The sequence below is a fragment of the Helianthus annuus genome, chromosome 5, assembly GCF_002127325.2.
Source record: "Helianthus annuus cultivar XRQ/B chromosome 5, HanXRQr2.0-SUNRISE, whole genome shotgun sequence".
NCBI classification, from domain to species: domain Eukaryota; kingdom Viridiplantae; phylum Streptophyta; class Magnoliopsida; order Asterales; family Asteraceae; genus Helianthus; species Helianthus annuus.
Window position 1 is genome coordinate 44,604,270 of NC_035437.2, and position 6,772 is coordinate 44,611,041.

The following is a 6,772-nucleotide window of genomic DNA, read 5'->3' on the forward strand; positions in this document are numbered from 1 at the left end:
TCTGAATTTGTTGGAATCCAGATGAAGCATCCATAAAAGTCAACAGTTCATGACCCGCCGTTGCATCCACCATGGAGTCAATGTGGGGTAATGGGAAAGGATCCTTGGGACATGCCTTATTTAAATCAGTGAAACCGACACATACCCTCCACTTTCCATTTTTCTTTTGAACAACAACTACATTGGCCAGCCATCTTGGATACTTTACCTCTCTAATCATACCTGCTCGGAGCAATTTTTCTACCTCTTCCTGGATAATGGCATTTCTTTCAGGTGCAAACTTCCTCCTTTTTTGATGGATTGGTTTGAATGACCTGTCAATACCGAGTTTGTGATTGATAATATCCTTAGATATACCTGTCATATCCTCATGTTTCCATGCAAAGGTAGTCTTTCTTCTTTTGAGGAAGGATACAAGGTCTTCTTTCATCTTGCCAAGGATCCCTGACCCGATATAGATTTTGGATTCAGTATCATCAGGATCCATGAGGATTTCCACCACATCCTGCTCTCTTGCCTCCAAGACATCCCTTGGAGGATACTTTCATTGCTATTGATCCCTTGATTTTGAGGCTGGTTTCATTGACGAAGTATAACAATCCTTAGCCTCTTGCTGGTCACTATCGATCTTGACTATTCCCCAAGGGCTAGGGAGCTTCACACATTGATGGTATGTAGATGGGACTGCCTTCATATCGTGTATCCAGGGCCTGCCAAGGATAACATTACAACAAGATAAACAGTCAATAACACAAAATTTTTGATAATTTTGTAATCCTTCGACATAAATTGGGAGTTTGATGTCCCCCAGGGTGTTCTTAGTTTCGCCACTAAATCCCACAAGCACGGAGGATCTTGGTATGTGTTACATCCGTGTTCGCGTCTAATAAGAGACGACTAAGGGATACTAGAAGAATAAAAGTTTCTTAAAAGTGTCCAACTTTTCGCAGTTTAAAATGATGGTATCAATAACATATGCATTAATTTTTAACAAAATTTGGGCATGACCCGTCCGTAAAACGGACATACCCCTGTTTTAATCATAATCAAACTAGATACAATTCTACGAGTCGTTCAACAAAATACTACTAAAAACCATTACAACAAATTTTGGACCAAAAACATTTGGACAAACTAGCGGAAGCGTTTGGTACGACATAACATGAACACGCGCTCGCTCCGATTCTCCAAGTCGCCTGAATTGAGGATTTACCTACATTCAACAACAAAGCTTTAAAAAGTTAGTCATTTACTTATTTACTTATAAAACCGTCACTTTAGTTCCGTTCGTGTATGTACTTTCATTTCTCTCGCGCATTCAATTACCCAATTTAATGGGTATGACATATATTTTCAAACAACTAACCCGTTGGTAGATGATGACGACCAAACATAAAATGTTGTATAAAATAAAACGTCCACCGCATATTCTAACCGCATAAGTTACTTCAATCCGATTATCCTTTCAAGATTCAACCGTTTCATTATTATATCAACACTTTGAAAGTCCGACATTCATAACCTGCACTTTCAAACATACTCAGTAATAACTTGGTTAGCCAAACCCGTAATCTCAACATATTCATTTACTACATTTTCATAAAAAGGACGTCAACCATTTAAATGCATCCAATTAACTTATATTCCAAACTCAAGGGCATTATTAGTAACGCTAATTCTCAAATGCATCCAAATCATGCATTCGCACATACTTGCACACATACGATCTTACAATCATACACATCTACATACCTAAAATACATTTAATCATACCTACAATCATGTATTCATACCTACGTGTTCCGTACGTATTTTTGTATACATTTACATGTAATACATGTCCAACCTCATTACATACATCTAACACACTCTTATATAAATTACATGAGCCTTAGACTTGGGTTTACAACTTATAATCGTCAAGGAAACACTCGAAACCATGTTTGGGAGGCCCGTCGTAATTCACGGATAATATACCGCAACCTACGGCGCATAAATCACATAAATAATATTTTTGACCTCAACTTCATATGAACTTAATAATTAAAACATTATATTACTTAAACAACTAAAGAAGTGATTATAGAAATCACTTACCTTGAGTACTCCAATAAGTGTATTTGTCACCTTGCCTTATCTTGACCCGTTATCCTCCTATGCTTGAGCTCTCCTTGACACGTTCCTATTATCTCATTCCATTACATCCATTCAATAGTTAGTATACGTAATCATACGCATCACTAATCACACTTCTATTCACGTGTCAATCGCTTAACGAGTTCAACATGTATCAAAATACTACAATGCTAATCAATCTAACAATTTATCATTCCATCATCACGAAAGTCATACATGAGCTTCTAGCATGCATAATTATGTATTTACATCATGTTCATTATTCTTTCAAAATTCCATACTTAGAATGATAACATTTTCTAAGTTAGGCAACTTGTTTCATACATTAAACATTTCATACCATTTCTTAACACCTTGGTTTTTACACATCCATTCTACTATTTTCTATCAACAACCCGTTTCGACCCGTTGGTGCAATCATATGCATAGACTAGTTGGTAAGTGTTTTAGACACTTAAAACAATCAAATAACTTACTAATAATTTATTAAAATCAGTAGTTCATGATTCATACGAGTGTGCATAACAATACAACTATTTTTACTTAATATTTATACTAAAAAAATGTGCAGCAACTTTCTGCGCAGCAGCTGTTCACGACACATTTTAACCCATTTATCTTCTGATTCAGTTCTTCATGTTCAAATATGAAATGATCTACACTCAGAGATCTTTCTAAGCATATAAAGATCGTAAAAATCGGACATTCCTATGATTTTATATGATTTTTACAAAATCAGCACAGAAGCTGAAATGCTTCCAAACAGCTTGCTGTCAAAACGAATTTACTAACTTTTCATGTTGTTTTGACCCACTAAATCTCATAACCAGCCTCTTATGACCAAATATGAAATGTAATATGCGAAACAACCTTTTCAACGATATAAGGCTCGTTGTCTAACTCCTAATAACGAATGAGATACGGCCTTTACAAGGTGACTATCTAAGGCTGTCAAAAGTAACTATTTTACACAAACTTTGTAGGCATTTTATCAAACACTTGGCGTGCATACAATATTTTTAAGCATTATGTACATGTGCTTTATGCATAATCTATCCATTCATGCCACACTTGATCAATTCAACCAATTTCACTTAGCTTCTTAGTCTACATCAAAAATATTTATCAAAACCCTAATACTCATACATTCATCCTTCAATTTCTCATAAATCTTAGCATCTAAGAATTGCTAAAATCCTATCATATGACTAACACAAGTGGGTTTTACTTCAATCATTTGCTATAATCAGATTCACATATAATTCGCATTCAACATAATGATATTAGCCCTCATACAAACTCAAATTCATACAATTTTCACGGATTATCCAAAACCCACTTAACAAAAAGCATCAAAACATGAAATTGAACTCACCTTATGATCAATACACTTAGATTAAAGAGTATCCAGACCCATGCATTCGATTTTTCCCTTGATCTCCTTATCAATTTGATGATTTTTGGTTGTTAGGGTTTTTGGCTCTTCTCTTGGCCCTGTTCTCGATCGCACGCATAGAACCCCCCCCCCCCCCCCCCCAAGATACTGACTTTTTTTTTTTTTGTAAAGTGTTTTATTTAACACATTTTCCTTTTAACCCCTCAAACTTTTAAAACTTGTCATTTATTTCGTTTCACTTACTAACTTGTATTTAAAACCAAGTTCGCTAACTCAGTTACCTTAATGTCACACCATATAAAAATAAGTCATTCTTGAATTTTTTTTTTTTTTTAACATTTGGGTTTTTGGGGCGTTACAAGTCCACCCCCCTTAAAGAAGGTTTCGTCCCCGAAACCTTTCACACTTATTCTCCTACCAACTCCCTGTACTCATTCGGAGAGCATACTATAATACGCATACCTGCAGGATCTTGGCTAACGGTCTTATTCTTAATTAGACATCATGGCAGATAATGTACCTACCTTCTTAAGCTATATTACAATAATATAGTTTTATAATCACATAAAAGTCGGAGTCTTATCAAAAGCTCTTATTGGTCTCTTTTACTTTATAATGCTAGCTCTTAGCGCATACCATCACTAGCGTTTAATTCATCGAATTATTCCAATCGTATACAATTATTAATCGAGCAAACCTAAGTCGACAGTTTGCTTCTAACTTCCTATTTGAGCATATTACATTCATATATTTGCTAATAGAAATAAATCAATTTATTTCACACTACTCATACATCATATGCTATCTTTCATTTTGTCCACTATGAGCCATCCTAAACATTCCATTACTATCATTACTTTCGATTACCTTTAAACTCATAGGAGGGGTCGATACATCTCCATACGCATACTATAATCATTCGAGGATTCATTATTTCAACTAAAATCACCCTTCTTAATTTAATTATCCGTACTTAAACCACGATGACTAAGCATTATTTCCATGGTTACTATCGTTATTTATGCCATGCGTATCTTTTCTACAATATTTTGTTCAAATGAACATGGCCAACAAGCCGAGCGTCAAAGTTAGCATTTCTTAACGATACTTGCCGTCTTTTATATTCTATGAGAATTTCCACAGTTACGAGCATTTAAGTTCCCTACCACTTGACGATCACTACGTACATCTTGAAATTCATTCTACATTTTTGCATTACGGTTTGTATATATACATTCTATTCTAGCACATCAGTCTCTAGTCGAGTCATAACCTCCTATTTAAGTTATAACTCTTTTCATACATACCTGACAGAAGTAAATTCCATTGATTCGTTATCCATACCTTATGATGTTCATTCCTTTATTCATTTGCATTACATTTTCTTATATAACTCGTTTGACGCAATCATGATCAAACTATTGACCCTTCTCATGTAGACTAGTTTTCGCCCCTTTTTTTTATATATACCTTAAGTCCGCTTCGCGGATTTTAACATTGCATTCATACCTTCCATTCCTTGAATCCGTCTCGTGGATTCAAGCAGTGCATTCGTATCTTTCATTCCTTGAATCCGTCTCGCAGATTCAAGCATTGCATTCGTATCTTTCATTCCTTGAATCCGTCTTGCGGATTCAAGCATTGCATTCGTATCTTTCATTCCTTGAATCCGTCTCGCGGATTCAAGCATTGCATTCGTATCTTTCATTCCTTGAATCCGTCTCGCGGATTCAAGCATTGCATTCGTATCTTTCATTCATTGAATCCGTCTCGCGGATTCAAGCATTGCATTCGTATATTTCATTCCTTGAATCCGTCTTGCGGATTCAAGCATTGCATTCGTATCTTTCATTCCTTGAATCCGTCTCGCGGATTCAAGCATTGCATTCATACATTGTTGGTCTGTACTTTTTACGGATTCAACGTTTTATTCTTATCACTTGCACTTTTTACTCTTACGTAGTACTCTCAATCTCCCGAGAGTCTTACTACTTATTTCACCCGTGCGCCCACCTGCTACCCAATTCTAACGAACACACATGTAACAATTATCGCGGCCCCACGAACGTCATACGTTTCTTGTGTACTGGCCAGGTACACCATCCACGTACTAGTTTCGAGTCTTCGCGTAATCGCCACATCATGCCCGAAGAATTAAGTTTCGGCACGTGTTACATTTTTTTTTTTAAAAAAACTCCTTTACCATGTCATTGTTATATTCATTTAAAATTTTCTTTCACTTACCTACTTATACTATTTCATTCATTAACGCGTTTAGTATACATACCAGGGGTCAATTCGTCTTATTACTTGCCTTGATGCCGGTCCTAGACCGCATTCACGGATCATCTCTTCCAACAATTGCGCTTACCCTTCACAGAACATTTAACACATTAGTATCATCATCATCATTAACGTTGCTTGCATCAGCCATCTACACCATGTCATGTTTACATTTAATACGGATCATAAACTTTCAACATATCATAGTTCATTAGTCCGTATTACTTATTCACATTCTTTCATCTCAAGCTTAACTTCACACATTCATCGTTTATTTCATACCCTTGTGTACATTTCATCCAACATTTAATGGTTTCATACCATTGCCATTATCTATTTAATCCTTACATACTTAATTCGTCTCATAATGACTCGGCAAAACCGTAATTCATACTCCCGGGAAGTACCGTTAAATAAAAATTTGGAAAAATCTTAAAATTTTTGGGGGCTGAATTACACCAGCCGTCGGCGACGGCTTGCTAACCCGTCGGCGACGGGCTTCTAAATATGGCGTCGGCCATATTACCCGTAGACAGGAGGGTAAGGCGTCTGCAGGTGGGGTGGCGTCGGCGACGGAAGGTAACCCGTCGGCGACGGCCTTTCGTTGTGCAGAAACGCTGCGGGTTGGTTTCGGGCGCTTTCGTTCGTTTCTTTCTAGTCCGTTCCGACTCTACCACACCTGAAATTTCTCATCTAACCTCCCCACATATTTATCTATTACTTTTGTCATACACATAATAAACACACTTGCAATTTGTTTAACTTAAACATTACCTCATTGGCGACCTTGGAGCGAGCACTCTTTCGAACGAGCCACCGGTTGAGTTCAAGCACCACTATTCGTGCTCGAATCCCTCAACCTAGGCTCTGATACCAACTTGTTACATCCGTGTTCGCGTCTAATAAGAGACGACTAAGGGATACTAGAAGAATAAAAGTTTCTTAAAAGTGTCCAAC

General features: G+C 36.7%; 1 long non-coding RNA gene across 1 annotated transcript; it reads right to left on the bottom strand.

Annotated features, from left to right (window-relative positions):
• Positions 1-950: 950 nt before the first annotated feature.
• LOC110923236 lies at positions 951-3,674 on the bottom strand. The gene is made up of 4 exons (XR_002583887.2): positions 3,512-3,674; positions 2,098-2,182; positions 1,367-1,522; positions 951-1,213 (listed from the first exon to the last, which is right to left on the bottom strand). It is a non-coding gene; the product is annotated as an uncharacterized LOC110923236 (long non-coding RNA).
• Between the last annotated feature and the right edge of the window lie 3,098 nt (positions 3,675-6,772).